General features: G+C 37.6%; 1 long non-coding RNA gene and 1 other non-coding gene across 6 annotated transcripts; one reads left to right on the top strand and one right to left on the bottom strand.

Annotated features, from left to right (window-relative positions):
• The first annotated feature begins 364 nt into the window (after nucleotides 1-364).
• Nucleotides 365-470, top strand: LOC121973970. Its single transcript, XR_006109868.1, has one exon. It is a non-coding gene; the product is annotated as a small nucleolar RNA R71 (small nucleolar RNA).
• Nucleotides 471-9,250: 8,780 nt separating this feature from the next.
• Nucleotides 9,251-11,950, bottom strand: LOC121973305. Of its 5 annotated transcripts, none has more exons than XR_006109493.1 (5): nucleotides 11,607-11,950; nucleotides 11,393-11,501; nucleotides 11,281-11,325; nucleotides 11,019-11,192; nucleotides 9,251-9,312 (listed from the first exon to the last, which is right to left on the bottom strand). It is a non-coding gene; the product is annotated as an uncharacterized LOC121973305 (long non-coding RNA). The 5 variants fall into 5 exon arrangements; XR_006109492.1 differs by lacking the exon at nucleotides 9,251-9,312 and adding an exon at nucleotides 10,577-10,637 and having other exon boundaries at nucleotides 11,607-11,949; XR_006109496.1 differs by lacking the exon at nucleotides 9,251-9,312 and adding an exon at nucleotides 10,577-10,637 and having other exon boundaries at nucleotides 11,393-11,496; nucleotides 11,607-11,949.
• Nucleotides 11,951-18,568: the final 6,618 nt, after the last annotated feature.

Below are 18,568 nucleotides of genomic sequence, written 5' to 3'. Positions count from 1 at the left end.
AGGACATGAGTCTTGAGAATGATTTGAGCTTCCACAAGTTTCACAAACATATACTATGGCATTGATCGATGCAGAATTTGTTCCTATACCTTCCAGTTTTTTAGGAAGAGCATCTAATTTTGAAGACATCAAAGTAATTACATCTACATCAAATTTTCTTGATGCTTTAACTGGGTTTGGATAGGAATAGCCTCCACTTATTTCTGTTGCCCATTGATGATGGTTTTACGCTACACTCTCAATAATGTCCTCAGCCTCATCTAAACTTTTATTCATAAGTGCCCCTCTAGCTGCAGAATCTAGAGACACCTTAGTATGATAGTTGATGTCATTATAAAAAGTATGTAGAACTAGCCATTTTTCTAAATCATGATGTGGGCATTGTCTGAGCATATTGTTGTATATATCCCATGCTTCAAATAAAGATTCTGAGTCTGACTATCTGAAGCTTGCAATTAGATTTCTCATATAAGCGGTCTTACTTGGAGGATAGAATTTATCAAGGAATTGTTGCTCACATTGCTCCCAAGTGGTTATGTTGTTAGTTGGTAAAGAGTTCAACCATTGTTTTGCTCTATCTCTTTAAGAAAATCCAAATAATAATAATCTCACTACTTCTGATGGAACTCTATTCATCTTCATGGTGTTGCAGATTTCATAGAAAGTTTCAAGATGTTGATTTGGATCTTCATGTGGTCCACCTCCATACTGATTTTGTTGTATTATAGTGATTATTTTAGGCTTGATCTCGAATTATTGGCTTCAATAGATGGTCTTTTGATACTAGAATGAAGCCCTGTGGCATACGGTGCTACATAATCTTTCAATGGTTTGTTTGCCATAGTAGAATATTCTTGTTCTTCTTGATTTCTTTGCAAGATCTTCCTCCTATGAAAGGTTCTATCAATCTCCAGATCAAGAGGTAACAAAACTCTTGCAAGGTTAGATCTTCGCATGCAAATAACAAGATCACAAGTAACAAAATTTTCTTTTTGCTTGATAAGCAAAGAAAAACTGAACTGAAATTCTGAAAATATAAAATGTAGAATTTGAATTGCAACAAGATAATTTACAGGAAAAGTAATTAGAAATAAAAGATAAGATTGAGGAAATAAAATTTCTAAGATTAGTTACAACTAGGTAATAGAAAAGAAAAGAAAAGTCTAGTCTAACTCAAATGATTATCTCTAATGTTATAGGCGCAGTCCCGACAACAATGTCAAAAACTTGTTACGTAGTCGCAAGTGTATGGTTTCGTCGTCAGTAATAAAGAGATATCAAATCCATAGGGACTGGTTATAAACACTAGAGATGTCTCACAATGAATTAGCTAAACAATCAACAAATGAAGTGAATGTACTAAGTAGCAACTAGAAATAGAAATAGAAAAGAAAATGTAAGAACTTGGGTTTTATGAGAGTTCTAGGAATTCAGTTTCATTCTGATATTTATCAATGTAAGGCAATCTACCAATTCTTATCCTTAATTGCCATGCATTTGTAGGAAGTTTCTAGTTTTCTCCTGCAGAAGTCAACCGACATGGAACTTTTATCAATACCTCTAGTAATTTAATAGTCATGATCCCTATGAAGTTCGTTAGTGGGGCAGCCTATCACCAATGCTCCTCGGTCATACGACATAGAAACACATCACCATTCAATCTACATAAAGGCATAGGGGATAAATGCACTCAACTATTCCACCTCCTTGTAGAGACTAGTTTCACCTTTCAAGGTGATCCCCTAGACGCCCATTAGCGGGGCAGCTTGCCACTAGTGCTCCTCGGTCATACGATCTAGGGGATACCTCTACAAGATCCACAAGTATCACAAACATCCAATCGAGCATGATAATTAAATACAAATACAACAATCCACACAAGATCAAATAGATACAAAATATAACAACATCATTGAGATAGGAAATTGGCATATCCATGAGATTCTTACATCAAATCACACGAAAAATACTCTCTCAGTCCTAAAACAATGAATTTACTCCATAATATAAAGATAGAGATCCAAAGACAAAGATATCACAAACATTTCAATCTCAATCAAGAGAAGAGATTAGAAATGCTTATCTAGTAATGAGGAGTGATCTTCAAAACCAATCCCTAGCTTCTGGAGTTGAATCATAGATGGAAATGGCTTTGGAATGTTACATCAAGGTTGTAAAAGGTGAAGGTTGGCCCCAAACTTGATCTCCCCAAAAGGGAGAGCCTCCCCCCTTTGAAATGAGAAGAAACCCCTTTATATAGAGCAGGGCACGGGCACCATACGACCCGTGCCACGATCGTGTGGCACACACGACCCCAACTGCTTTGCTCTCGGCCAAGGTCACACGGCCATGTGACCTTCACACGGCCGTGCACTGCTCTACCACTGGTTGTCTCACATGGTCGTGTGGCACACATGGCCTAGCAATTCTTGGCCTCTGGATACCTTGAACGACCGTGTGACACACATGACCCGGGCTTGCCTCTTCTTTGGAAATGTTACACGACCATGTGGAGATGTTGCTTGGGTCGTGTAGATCTACACGATGTCGTGCTACTAGGATGACACGACCGTGTGGATCCACACGGTCGTGTCAAGCTCCTCCTCTACTGAAGCTACACGGCCTACCTACTCCACATAGCTAAGGTCATTTTCCTCCCTGGTCCTTTGGCATGACAATGTGGCTCACATGGCAGTGTTGTCTTCCTTTGCTTATTGGCTGGATCAACCACGAACATCATTTCTTCTCCAAATTCGACTCCTAAAGACATAAAATATACAAGAGCAGATCTCTGAACAAAGAAGAGTATTTATGCTGAAACTAAGGTAAAGAGTATAAAAGTGCATAGACAAAGCATGTGTAAAATATGTGAATGTGTGTCAAAACATGCTAAACAAGTGTATATAATCTTCACACATCAATTAAGAACCTCATTCTTTGACTCATCTTGGGTTTGGGACTTCATCCTTCTCCTTGGAGAAGGGTTTTTCCCTTAGGGGGAAACCCTAGAGAGGTCATCTTCATCATCTTCGACGATCCGTCCACCTCCAAAGCAAGAAGTCCAACCTAGAAGACCGATGATACACCGATAAACATTCTCTTCTCTCTCAATCCATGTTTTGAGTTGTAATACCATTTTTATTGTCTCTTGATTGTATCTTCCTTTAAATGGAGTAGATTCTCTCAATTTAGGACGTAGGAAGTAACTATGATGTGATATGATGTATGAACTATGTATTTAGATATTTTCTTATTCAATAAAGTGTTTATATCATGTTTTATGTATGTTGTACCTTCTATGTGTTTGATAAAATTTGTGAATGGTGTAAACATGTAGATGTATATTGATTGTTCACCCCATAGGGGGAATGCCCTAGATTGTATGACTGAGGGGCCTTTGTGACAAGGGTATCCCGTTTTTGGACATCTAGGGCATTGCCTTGAAAGGGAGGACAATTCTCCACAAGGAAGCATCTAATTAGGTTTAATGGGATATCTATAATCATATGTTAGTAAGTGTCCTGTTTAATCTTGTGATTGTATGATCGGGGGGCCCTAGTGACAAGGGTATCCCTTTAATTGGAATCGCTAGGTTACCTCTTCTACTTAGTGGCATCAGACACAAATAGGGATAGCACTCCGACTTGACCACCGTGTGTTAATGTCGATATTTAGTTAGACTTCCCACATGTGCATAAGGATGGAAGTAAAGAGATGAATAATGCATAGAAATATTAACTAGTATTATAGTGAAACCGAAATCCTACAATCGCCTCCCAAACCATTTCTCACATCCTCTTAAGCTCAACCCCTCTTAAGATCAATTATTCTCTCTCATTCTCTCAACCTTCTCTCCCTCTCTTCAATCTCACTTCTAGCATTTGTGAACCACCTTTCGATTGTCTAGATAATTCATTGTGCAAAGTTAACTAGAACTTAATTAACAGTTCCTGTGGGGTCGATGTTTTATTACTTGACGACACCCTTATGTTGGTACGGGAAGCATCCGACGATCGAACTCGTGTTTTGATAATGGCAAAGAATTCAAAGTTAAGATGTTTGGTAGTCTAACAAGTCTACTTGAGGATTTCAGGAAAGTCCTAGCTGCGGTTAGGCAAAGGGAAAACCCTAGGGGGCGGTAACCCTAGGTCATAGGGGGTGGTAACCCTATGCGGAAAGTCTTGGTAGGTCGATGTCTTCAGGCAAAAGTCCTAGGGGGTAGTAACCCTAGGTGGAAAGTCCTGGTGTCGCGAACCAGGTGAAAGACTGGATTGGCCGGGAAGCGGATGTCCAGCAGAAAGTCCGGAAGCGTCGGGTGCTGAGCGAAAGTCCAGTCGATCTGGAGGATCGACTGGCAACAGGTAAATCTCCTGAGTGGAGTAGGTGAGGACGCGTTCCCCGTAGAGGGAACAGTAGGCGTCGGGTCGACCTAGGGTTTCCGGTCGGAAACCCGAAGTCAGACTCGGACAGTCCGGAGACTGTCTATACTTTATTTATCATGTGTATTGTGCTAACTTTGTGTTGCAGGATTGTGTTTGGGACTAACGTATCTTGCAGGTGCAAAGGAGCAACCTAATTCCTCGGATGAACAGTGTCCGAGGCGCCTCCATGGAGCTTGGAGGCGCCTCGGGTACAAAAGCTGACCTGGCCGCGAAACAGGGTTGAAGGCGCCTCAGCTGGCTCTGGAGGCGCCTTGGAAGGCGCCTTGAAGGCCCTTGAAGGCGCCCTCAAAGGTGATAAGCGCAAACTGGTCAGCGCTCATCTGCACGGTGGACTCGGAGCCTTGAAGGCGCCTTCAGAGGCCTTCAAGGCGCCTTGGATGCCCTTTATAAGGGGACTTCGAGCAACATTGAAGAATAATAACTTCCAAACGATCCTTGTGCTGCGTGCTGCTCAATCAACGACCCTGAAGTGCTGTTACGAATCCGCGATGACCAGGAGCTTCGAGATTACGATTCTGTCGTCGGTATACTTGTTTTTAATTACTGTACTAATTGTAAATCTTGTACTCTTTTTCGTACTTATAAGTGTTGCCCACCGAAAGCGATCAAGGATCGCGGGCCTTCGAGTAGGAGTCGACCTAGGCTCCGAACGAAGTAAAACTTCTTGTGTCCCTCTGTGATTGCATTCGTTATTTCCGCTGCGTATATTTACTTTGATAGTTTTACGATTCTGATACGATCAAAATAGCCGCGAGCGCTATTCTAGCGCGTCTCGATCCAACAATTGGTATCAGAGCGGGGTCGTCTTGAATCAGTGCAACCACTATTCGAGACAATTTTTTCGTGGTTTTGTTCGGAGTCGATTAGAATTTAGCCTCATAGCTATATTCTAATTTCTTTTTACGAATCGATTTTCTGCTCAAAGTTGGTCAATACCACTTGAGCCTGTTATTTTTTTTTCTTCCTCCCGCACTACTAATCCAAGACTTAGTCTTGGAATAGATCTCGTTGTTTCTGTTTTTTTTTGTAGATCTAAATGGCCCAACAAGAAGGATATAGCACCGTTCGTCCCCCATTATTTTCCGGAGAAGACTTCGGATATTGGAAGGGGCGAATGGAGATATATTTAAAGATCCAGTTCGACACCTGGATGATCGTCAAAACAGGACTGCAACTACCAACTGATACAGACGGTAAGCCTACATCCTGTGAGAACTGGGAGCCCGCATTTATCAAAAAAGTGGAAGCCGACGCCAAAGCCACCTGCACCATCCAGTGCGGTCTGACCAAAGAAGAGCTCAACAGAGTTGGTCCATTCTCCTCCGCAAAGGAACTATGGGAGAAACTGATCGAACTTCACGAGGGCACCTCGGAAACCAAGGTAAGTAAGCGTGATCTGTTACTTAACAAATTATACAATTTGAAAATGCAGGAAGGCGAGACGGTAAGTTCTCTACACGCTCGAATCCAAGATATTCTGAACTCTCTTCATGGAATCGGGCAAAAGGTAGAAAACAGAGATATAATAAGGTATGCTCTTAACTCATTTCCTAGGAGCTCATTGTGGGCATCAATGGTAGATGCCTACAAAGTCTCTAAGGATTTGTCTTCCTTAAAATTAGACGAATTATTTAGTGAATTTGAACTCCATGAACAAATTAATGCACAGCCATCCAAGAAGGGCATTACTTTGGTTGCAGGTACAAGTCGAACAAAGGAATCAAGAGTACGGCGAAAGATTGAATCAGAATCAGAAGACGAACCCGACTCAGAAGATTCAGAGGATGAACTGACCAGCGAACTAGTGAATCTCGTGAAGAAGCTCTACAAGAAGAAAAAGGGATTCAACAAGAAAGATCTAAAGAAGGCAGTTCAATCCAAGGAGGCTCAACAGAACTCAAAGGCAAAGTACGAAGTCACTTGCTACGGGTGCAACCAGAAGGGGCATATAAAAGCCAACTGCCCCAATCAAAAGGAAGCCAAGAATCAAAGAAGAAAGAAGGCACTAAAGGCAACCTGGGACGAATCTTCTTCGGAGGACGAAGACGACGAACTCGACCAAACGAGTTTACTCGCATTGATGGCCTGGGACCAGATCAGCGAATCCGAGAGCGAGTCAGAAGCCGACTCCGAGCAAAGCCACGGATCCGCATCCGTTTCCGAAGGGCCAGACTCCGCTGTAAGTATTCCTAGGCTTAATAATTTAATCAATTATTTACTTCGCAAATTAGCCAAGTCAAATTTGAAAATTAAGTCACTTTTAAAAGAAGTAACCATTCTTAAAGGAGTAACTAACTCAACATCTTTAACTGAAGATTCAACTCAAGTACAACAACTTGAGAAAGAAAATTCAAATCTGAAAAATCAGTTAAAAGATTTAAAAATTACTTTAGAAAAGTTCTCTCTGGGCTCCAAGAATTTGGATCTAATTCTTGGGACACAAAGAGCCGTCTACAATAGAACTGGGCTAGGATATAAAAGTAAAAAGAAATATAAATCTTATTTATCCTTAATAAACAAACAAAGTAGTAAATCAGTCCAAGCATGAGTCCCCAAGTCCAAATTGATCAATCAAATTGGACTTGGCCAATACTGGGTTCCGAATGATCAAATATACTACCTCGACATACCATATCGAGGCCATGATCCAGGGAAAGCTAAAATGAAAACGATCTTAATTAAAAATTCCAAAATAAATCAAATTCAAAATTCAAAATTCCAAAATAAATTAAACTAAATTCAAAATTCAAAACTCAAAATTAAATTAAAATCCAAAATTAAATTAAATTCTAATAAATTCAAAATTCAAAACTCAAAATTAAATTAAATTAAATAAAAATTCAAAATTAAATTGAAAACTAGATGGAGGATCCAAACTAGCTAGCACCTCCAACTGAACTATCCGATAGGGTAACTGAACCTAATCTATCCAAAATGGGTAAAACAAGAATAGATTACCCGGCAAGGTAATTAAGGTTAGATTAAAACGGGATAAGTTTAACTTGAACCACAGTACTGGTGAAGTTTTTGGATGATAGTACGTTAGGGAAGCTTGGGCATCGCATGTCTAGGAAGATATGGCTTCGACCTGGTGCATTTGGCCAAGTGGAACTGACCGAAGCTACCCTTAAATGGATCCTAACTAGTTAGACCAAGGTTTTGTACTAAGTTCAGTGGGTAGGACTATTTGGGAAACCTCGAAGACATGGTTACTTTAATGAGCTCCTTGTGACTCACCATAGCCCAGAAGTTTATCCAAAGAATGCTTACTTGTTGAACCCAAAGTTAAACCTGAATCTAACACAAAGTTAAACCAGACCCTTGAATTCAACAATAAATCATCTCACATCAATTATAGGATTCCCTGATTGACAATTTAGATCGGGTGAGATGACTAAAAAATAAAATTATTTAAAAAAATCTTTTCAAAATTAATTAAATCTTTTAAAAATTAATTTCAAAATTATTTAAAAAATCTTTTCAAAATCAATTCAAAATTATTTTAAAAAAAATCTTTTCAAAATCAATTTCAAAATTATTTAAAAAATCTTTTCAAAATCAATTTAAAAATTATTTAAAAAATCTTTTCAAAATCAATTTCAAAATTATTTAAAAAATCTTTTCAAAATCATTTAAAAAATCTTTTCAAAATCAATTTAAAAATTATTTAAAAATCTTTTCAAAATTAATTTCAAAATTATTTAAAAAATCTTTTCAAAATTAATTTTAAAATTATTTAAAAAATCTTTTCAAAATTAATTAAATCTTTTCAAAATTAATTTCAAAATTATTTAAAAAATCTTTTCAAAATTAATTTCAAAATTATTTAAAAAATCTTTTCAAAATCAATTTAAAAATTATTTAAAAATCTTTTCAAAATCAATTTAAAAATTATTTAAAAAATATTTTCAAAATTAATTTCAAAATTATTTAAAAAATCTTTTCAAAATCAATTTAAAAATTATTTAAAAAACTTTTCAAAATCAATTCAAAATTATTTTAAAAACTTAAATTTCAAAATTATTTTAACTTAAATTTCAAAATTATTTTAAACTTAAATTTCAAAATTATTCTAAAAACTTAAATTTGAAAATCATTTTAAAAACCTAAATTTCAAAATTACTTTAAAAACTTAAATCTCAAAATTATTCTTAAAACTCAATAAACATAAGTGTTTGCTAAATTATCTTGAATACAATAGAATAGAAAATTTAAGGAGACAATAAACATAGTGTCTGCTTCAATCACGCTATCTTTAATGCATTAAAAAGAAACCAATTCAACTACTTCATGTGTAGGAATTGGATCAATGGATGTTGGATAGTGGCTGCTCCAGACATATGACTGGAGATAAGTTGAAGTTTACCAAACTCAAGTACAAGAGTCTAGGATCAGTTGCATTCGGCAACAACTGTCACGCCCCAGGTAGTCCCTGTCTGAAGAAATTTCGGCAGCATCTCCCCTGTACGGCGGACAATATGAAACTCAGTATACATATATCTCTATACCTCGGCCACACACGGCCGGAATAATACAATACAATTAAGAAACAAACCACGCAGTTTATATCAACATTCCACACAGATATAATATATGATCAATCCACGCAGTCTAATATGGAAAGACGATATAGAACCCCGAAGATATATGTAAACAGCCTACTCCACTACAACGAAGAAAACAAATCCACGAAGTAATGAAAATACAACCGCAGCGGAAAACAAAAGTAGCAAACCCGAATGTTCAATGTAAAGTCCACAATACAAACCCACAATACAAGTATATAAGGTGCAAAAGCAAAATATAATCCGACAAAGAAAATCCTCACGATAATGGGGCTAGCGACTGGAATCTCCCCGACGGCCTCAACCTGAAATGGTAATAAAAACGGGGTGAGTTCAATGAACTCAGCAGGTAATCCAATAGACATGTACAGCAATATATAACTACCAGTAATATACTAAGGTACAGCCTCCTAAACCATAAAGCCTATAGTACAGTCTCCTATCAGTATAACACATATGCATAACTGAATAAAATGCAGTAACCAACAATAGCCATGTAGTACAGTCTATAGCAAGAATAATAAGAAGAGGCATAACTGAAATAAACTGTACTCACCTGCGAGGCTTGGGCAACTGACTGTCAACATACAGAGATAAAAATAGTCAGAGCAAAAGCATGTATCCTGTATGCATGTCAATCATATGCAATCACCAAAATGCATCAATCATAACGAATGCAATCCGTGCATATGATGCAATATGACATGGTCACCCCTGTCAACCAGTCAGCCATCTCACACACAATGGTGAGACCGAGTGGGTAGGGTTGTGACACCTCTGCCATCACTACCCCTGATGAGTGACCGAGTGGACGGGATGCTGTCGGAGTACACCTATCCTCCTACCTCAAACATAGTGAGGGAGCGCAATGCTCTCAACTCCCGGTACGCGATGACGGGGAGGGATCCCTGTCTGCTACCACGCTGCAGTCACACTACCCATGAGCGGACCAGCGGAGCACTACAGAGCTACTGCCATACACACCCTACTGTGCTGTGCCACTACCCATGCAGTGAAACACGTTGTGTGCAGGCCTATGTAGCCGGCCGACGAGCTCAACAATAATGGAGTCGTCCATCGCCCAGCATGCAATCATGCAGGATGGTGCATGATGCTACAGTATGTCATACCTGAACATAGCCTCCTCCATATATGTGTGTGCCCAAAAGGTAAACGCATATATATAACCATGATATAAACAGCATAAATCCAAAGACATCACATATAACAATGATGTAAGCATCATGAATCCAAGAGCATGTATCACACATGTAAAGCAACTAATCCAGTAGAGTAGAGCACTATAGATATGCATCTCTATGAACACAGATAAGCATAGCAAGAAAGAAAAGCATGCTAGACCAAGGTATAGATGTTTATCGTAGCAACATGTATCAAGTATCAAGTAACTAAACCAGGGAATATGCTAACTACCAATCGCTAATAATCGCCTACAGGTATAGAATAAACTATAACCAGAGAAGAGAAAGATCTACCAATTACTAGTAAACATATATAAACTGCACATATCACAAGATAATATCAACAAGATAAGTCAAAGGGTACCCGCCTCAAATAAAAGGTACAACCAAGCGATCCAAGGTCGAGACGCCCGTCTCGAATCAGAGTCCTGTGTCAACAAACAATATATATATATTTTATTTAGCTAAATCCAAATGAATAGCTAAATAAAATCCCTAAACCTAAATTAGGGCAAAGCCCTAATCACAACCTCAATCTACATAATTAAATCTAATGGTTAATTAGGATTAGTTACCTAATCTCTAATTACCAATTAGATTAAAAATCCAATGATTGACTAGGGTTAATTACCTTAACCCTAATCATTCCATTAGATCAATATAAACAAATAAATCTAAACCTAATCACTAACCATCTAGTAATCATGTAATCCAAATCATATCTAAATCTACACATAACCTAATTCAATTCTACACACGATCAAGTAATACAACCATAATCCGCATGTATCAAAATCCCTACACCTTACCTCGATCGAGCTTTTGGAATGGGGTTGCTGCCGAAACAGGAACACACCACAGAACAGAACAACCTACTGGAATCAACTCCTCTGTTCGGATCAAACTTGCTGCTGGCAACAAGGAAATTTGCTGAACCATAGAATCACCACAGAGCAAGCATATCTCTGCTAGATTCCAGTATACTATTCGGTTCAAGGTGAGATCACGGATCAGATCAAGGAATAAACATCACCAGTTAAACAATAACCTAATTCCGGAACCAAATCTTACCTCCAATCTGAGACTTCAATCGGCAACCATGAAGAAGTCCATGATCTGATTAAAGGAAAACCGATTACAAGATCCTCCTTGATCCCCCTCAAATTTCCAAATGAAGTCTTACCTCAAGTCTCCAGAAGATGTCGCACAACCCGATCGAATCCGTGAAGCAACGTACCAAAGATTCCTCCGATCCTCAAATCAACAATCAACAAGGGAATCCAAGACCTGACCTAGGATCGCCAACAATCAGGGAGGCAATCAGCAAGAATCGGGAAAGAAGACTCGATCTAGGGCACAAACCATAGAACAGGAAGATTCCGTTAGGGCTAGCTTACCCACGCCGGCAAATCGAGTGGCACAAATCCAAACTAGGGCATCACTCCAAGCTTCGGTGGAATGAGACGCGAGATTTGGTCCTTCACCGTGCCCTAGCCGCAGCATCTTTGGCCATCTACCGCAAGATCCGCCGAACCGCAACTCCTCGGCCGATTACAGTCTGGAAAGGAGAAGCATCGATCGGATCTGACCTTAGGGTGTCGACAGCGGTAGAGGAAGGTCACCGGAGCTAGAGCCTCGCTCCTGTCGGCGCCGCTCGTCTGCGAGGGAGATCAGAGAGAGGAAGAGGAAGAGGGGAGATCGGGGAAGGCAAGTAGGGATCGGCGGTTTTGGGGGAAAAGAAATAAGGAAAAAGGAATTATATAAATAACCATTTCCTCATTTAAACGGGTATCTCAACTCGGCTTTATCCGTACCCGAAACTAATCCCCGCAAAACCCGTCGTACGAGCTCCGAAAAATTCCCAGAAAATTTCTAAAAATTCCGGAAAAATTTTATAAGGCTATTTCTGCAATAACCCTATTTATTTAAATTTTCCGAGATCTCACAACAACGGTAAACTTAAAGTAATCGGAAAAGGTAATATTGAACTTAGTTCCGATTTCATTATTCGAAATGTTTTATTGGTTGAAAATTTTAACTTTAATTTACTAAGTATAAGTCAATTGTGTGACAGCGGATACCTAGTTAATTTCGATAAATCTGGATGTCTAGTTAAAAATATTGAAAATCCAGAAATTAAACTTAAGGGACTTAGAAAAAATAACATCTACACAATTGATTTATCAATATCCTCAATAAAGTGTCTCCTGACACAGCAAGAGGAAACCCAACTGTGGCACAGAAGGCTGGGTCACACACACACAAGACTTATTTCAAAAATGAGTCAAAATGGTCTAGTTAGAGGTTTGCCCAAATTAAAATTTATTGAAAATTCAATCTGTGATGCATGTCAAAAAGGAAAACAAACCAAGTCAACCCACAAGTCAACTAACCTAGAAAGATCCAACACCATACTTGAGCTCATTCACCTTGATCTATTTGATTCACATGGAGCCAAATCACTAAAAAAGAACCAATATTGCTTAGTAATAATTGATGACTACTCTAGGTACACTTGGGTAAAATTTCTAAAAACAAAAGATGAAACCTATGAAATATTTAGTAATTTTTGCAACTTAACGGAAAATGAAAAAGATACTAAAATTAAAAGAATAAGAAGTGATCACGGAGGGGAATTTGAAAATCATAAGTTCACCCAATTTTGTAAAATAAATGGATACCAACATGAATTTTCATGTCCTAGAACCCCCCAACAAAATGGACTAGTGGAACGTAAAAATAGAACATTACAAGAAGCAGCTAGAACTATGTTAAATGAATATCACTTAAATCATCAATTTTGGGCTGAAGCGATAAATACTGCAAATTACATTCAAAACAGAATTTTAATTAATAAATTTCACAATAAAACAGCATATGAACTCTACTATAATAAAATTCCCAATCTAAACTATCTAAAAGTATTTGGGTGTAAAGTTCACATTTTAAATACTAAAGATTACTTAGGAAAATTTACACCCAAATCTAACCAAGGAATATTCTTAGGATACTCCTCTACCAGTAGAGCCTTTAGAGTATTTAATCAAAATACCTTGAAAGTTGAAGAAACAACTAATGTAATATTTGATGAAGAAAACAATTTACCTAATATAAATGAAAATATTGACACTAATCCAAGAGCAGCAGACGATGATGAAATCCAACCTAATCATAATGAGTCAGAAGAACCAGTTTCTGACTCACAAATAAGACCAACTAGAATAAGCACCTCTCACCCACCTGACCAAATTTTGGGTGACCCAAACCTAGGAGTCAGAACTCGATCGTCCTATAGAAACCTTAGTCAGATTGCTCTAATTTCTAAAATTGAACCTAAAACTATAGAAGAAGCCCTGCCCGATCCAGACTGGATCATTGCGATGCAGGAAGAATTAGCCCAATTTGAGAGAAACCAAGTCTGGGACCTTGTACCTAAACCCATAGATAAATCAATAATAGACACTAAATGGGTTTTTAGGAACAAGTTGGATGATCACGGTGATATAGTAAGAAACAAAGCAAGGTTAGTAGCCAAAGGGTTTAGTCAAGTCGAAGGCTTAGACTATGATGAAACTTATGCTCCAGTAGCTAGACTCGAGTCCATTAGGATGTTATTAGCCTATGCAGCCAATAAAGGATTCAAATTGTACCAAATGGACGTTAAGTCAGCCTTTTTAAATGGTTTTATCAAGGAAGAGGTCTACGTAAGCCAACCTCCTGGGTTTGAAGACATAGACTACCCTAATCACGTATTTAAATTAAAAAAAGGCACTATATGGACTAAAACAAGCCCCTAGAGCATGGTATGAAAGATTATCTAATTACTTAATATCCAAAGAATTTAACCAAGGACAAATCGATCCTACTTTATTCGTGAAAACTATAGGAAAAGACATCTTTATAGCCCAAATCTATGTTGACGACATAATCTTTGGTTCAACCAATTCAAAATTCTTAAAAGAATTCGTCAAATTAATGGAAAGTGAATTTGAAATGAGTATGGTTGGAGAACTTAATTTCTTCTTAGGCTTACAAATTAAACAAACTAAAGATGGGATCTACATTTATCAAACTAAATATGCTAAAGAGTTAATTAAAAAATTCTGTATGGAAAATTCAAAAATTATAAATACTCCAATGGCAACCAACATAAACATTGACTCTGACCCTGAAGGAAAACCAGTTGACTCAAAATACTATAGAAGTGCCATAGGTAGCTTACTCTATCTAACTGCAAGTCGACCCGACATATTGTTTGCAGTAGGTATGTGCGCAAGATACCAATCATGTGCAAAAGAGTCACACCTATCTTATGTTAAAAGAATACTTAGGTATATTAAAGGAACTCTAAATGTAGGACTTTGGTATCCAAGAACTTGCATCTTTGACCTTTACGGTTATTCTGACTCAGACTATGCTGGGTACAAGCTAGACAGAAAAAGTACAAGTGGTAGCTGCTAGATTCTAAGTCAGTGCCTAGTAAGTTGGTCAAGCAGAAAGCAACATTGTGTTGCTCTATCCACCACAGAAGCTGAATACATAGCTCTAGGAGAATGTGCATCTCAACTACTATGGATGATGCATACGTTAAAAGACTATCAACTAGAGTATAAAAATACACAAATCTTCATTGATAATATCAGCTCAATTAATCTCACCAGGAATCCTATTCACCACTCTAGGACTAAACACATAGAGGTAAAACACCACTTTGTAAGGGACCATGTAGCTAAAGGTGAAATTGCACTCAACCACGTTGAGTCCAAATCAAACCTAGCTGACATCTTTACAAAACCCTTACCTGAACTTGAGTTCAGTGCACTTAGAAGGCAAACAGGAATGTGTTGGGTAGAGTAGTGTTCTTATTTTTTAAAATAACTCTCATTGTTTTTTTCAAATTCTAAGAAAATTTCAAAATTTCCAAATTCCTAGTTTCTTCAAACTTCTGGACTTACTTATCATTTTTTTCAAATTTTAGGAAAAATAATTTTCAAAATTCCCAAGTTCCTAGATTTTTTTTCAAAATTTTGGAATTAGCCTAGGTTTTCCCCCTAGATATCATGTTCCCCTAGAATTAAGCCAGAGCATCTCACAAACACCTAGGTTTACCTTGATTGTGTTTGAAAAATATAGAACGGTGTGAGATGCATAGGGTATAGCCTGGACTCAAGAATGCTTATATTTGTGCATCAATATGAGTTTGGGCGTTAAATATGCAATAAACATTAATCAAGTTAAGCTCTCCAGCTCTAGTCAAGTCTATCTGGACCAAAATAACTTAACTTGACTAACCTAGTGAAAGCTATTGTCCTGTAGACTATCAGCAAGTAACTAAAGGTTAGACAGTTGGTAAAAGATACTCAATTTTCTTCTTAAAGAATGTTTTTGCTCTTTATAGCTCTGATACCTAATAAATCAATCTATTGTACATGTCTTGTGCTTGGACTTAAGGACCAACTGAACTTAAATAAATAACCTTGTCTTAAAACTTTATTGAAACTAAGTTCCAATTAACATTAACTTTCAAACCCTGTTGAACTTAGCTAACCTGTTAACCTTAGTAAAATCATGTACCTCAATCAAACATCTATTATTACCCATTTTTTGATATATGGCAAAGGGGGAGAGTAGCAAAAATGTAAACAAAAAGTTAAGGGGGAGCAAAAGTTAAGGGGGAGCAAAAGTTAAGGGAGAGCATATAAGGCAAATTTGCTTTAGTTATTTTGGACATCTATACTTAGCAGATTTGTCTATGTTAAAAATGTCTATTCGTTTGTTTACTTAACTTTGAATTTGAGTTGCCATAATCAAAAAGGGGGAGATTGTTGGTGCGGGAAGCATCCGACGATCAAACTCGTGTTTTGATAATGGCAAAGAATTCAAAGTTAAGATGTTTGGTAGTCTAACAAGTCTACTTGAGGATTTCAGGAAAGTCCTAGCTGCAGTTAGGCAAAGGGAAAACCCTAGGGGGCGGTAACCCTAGGTCATAGGGGGTGGTAGCCCTATGCGGAAAGTCTTGGTAGGTCGATGTCTTCAGGCAAAAGTCCTAGGGGGTAGTAACCCTAGGTGGAAAGTCCTGGTGTCGCGAACCAGGTGAAAGACTGGATTGGCCGGGAAGCGGATGTCCAGCAGAAAGTCCGGAAGCGTCGGGTGCTGAGCGAAAGTCTAGTCGATCTGGAGGATCGACTGGCAACAGGTAAATCTCCTGAGTGGAGTAGGTGAGGTCGCGTTCCCCGTAGAGGGAACAGTAGGCGTCCGGTCGACCTAGGGTTTCCGGTCGGAAACCCGAAGTCAGACTCGGACAGTCCGGAGACTGTCTATACTTTATTTATCATGTGTATTGTGCTAACTTTGTGTTGCAGGATTGTGTTTGGGACTAACGTATCTTGCAGGTGCAAAGGAGCAACCTAATTCCTCGGATGAGTCCGAGGCGCCCATGGAGCTTGAGGCGCCGCACAAAACCGACCACAGGTCAAGGCGCCTCAGCTCGAGGCGCTGAAGGCGCCAAGGCCCTTGAAGGCGCTCAAGGTGATAAGCGCAAACTGGTCAGCGCTCATCTGCACGGTGGACTCGGAGCCTTGAAGGCGCCTTCAGAGGCCTTCAAGGCGCCTTGGATGCCCTTTATAAGGGGACTTCGAGCAGCATTGAAGAATAACAACTTCCAAATGATCCTTGTGCTGCGTGCTGCTCAATCAACGACCCTGAAGTGCTGTTACGAATCCGCGACGACCAGGAGCTTCGAGATTACGATTCTGTCGTCGGTATACTTGTTTTTAATTACTGTACTAATTGTAAATCTTGTACTCTTTTTCATACTTATAAGTGTTGCCCACCGAAAGCGATTAAGGATCACGGACCTTCGAGTAGGAGTCAACCTAGGCTCCGAACGAAGTAAAACTTCTTGTGTCCCTCTGTGATTGCATTCGTTATTTCCGCTGCGTATATTTACTTTGATAGTTTTACGATTCCGATACGATCAAAATAGCCGCGAGCGCTATTCACCCCCCCTCTAGCGCGTCTCGATCCAACACCTTATACTTGTGGACACACATCAACAAGTGATATTTAACCTCCCCCTTCTATCGTATTTTTGATCTTTCAGGTTCAATGTTGCAATTGCCAAGAAGAAGGGCATATTAAGGATGACTGTCCAAAAAATAAAGAAGAAGAAAGACAAGGGCAAAAGACCAACAAGATCGAAGCACAAGAATTTGAAGGTGATGTGGGATGAATCATCATCCTCCGAGTCTAAGATAGAGACCTATACCAGACTAGCCCTAATGGTAGACCACCAGAGGGGCACCGAAAGTTTCTTAGAGATTAGCATCGACGAAAGGGGAAAATCTACAGAAGAAAGCAGTGATGAATGAGGAACAAACCACGAGGTAAGTGAGGTATGCGCACTATCTCCTAAAAGGTGTTTCAAATTTATTAAGATGTTGTCTAAAAATATGTTAAAATGATAAAAAGATAATGCTAGGTTAAAATTAAACTTAGCAAATTCATACCCCTTAGACATGTATGATAACCTCAAACTGGAAAATAAAAACCTAAAAACACAAATAGAAAATTTGAAGAATGATTATGCATATGAAAATTTGAATATTCTTCGAAATTTAAAATTTAAAGGGCTTAATTGGTATTTTAGATTTTACGAGGGCTAAATTAGAAAAATCCTTAGAAATCATATACCACGAAATTATTTTATTAGCCCAGTAAGACACAATTTATTTTAGGTTTCTAAATCTTAATTAGGCAATTAAATAAATTTTTTATGAATGCCTAAACTGTCTTAAAATTGAATTTATCTTATTTGCCAAATTAATTAAATATGTATACTAGAAATTTAATTTACTTGATTTATTCTTATCAGTAAAATCAATTATTTTTATCAACTTTCTAGAAAATTTTCTACTAAAAAATTTATATTTACAAAATAAAAATATTATCTACAAATAGAAAAATTTTCTAAATTTTTTGGCGGTTAAGTTATTTTCTATGAATTTATTAACAAAAATAGTATTTTGAAAATTAAAATATTTTTTAGAGTTATTTTTGAAATCTTCTAATTTTGGTGATAAAACACATTTTTCGCTCTCATAATAAAAATTTTTCAACATTTTTTTAATATTATATAAATTATTACAAATTCACTTTTGAAAATAAAGTTTTCATTATTAAAAATTATAGAAAATTATTTTTGAAAATTTAACTTTTTTTGGATAAATATTAGGTTTTTTATATCCAAGAAAATTAATAGAATTTTTTAGAGTTAAAAACAAATTTTTAAATTTTATTTTCAAAAATTATGTTAGTCTACTTGAATAAACTATTTCTATTAAATCATACAATTTCTTTC

This window comes from Zingiber officinale, chromosome 4A, assembly GCF_018446385.1.
Source record: "Zingiber officinale cultivar Zhangliang chromosome 4A, Zo_v1.1, whole genome shotgun sequence".
NCBI classification, from domain to species: Eukaryota; Viridiplantae; Streptophyta; class Magnoliopsida; order Zingiberales; family Zingiberaceae; genus Zingiber; species Zingiber officinale.
The sequence above is the reverse complement of the archived record's forward strand: the minus strand, read 5'-3'. Positions and strand labels throughout refer to the sequence as shown.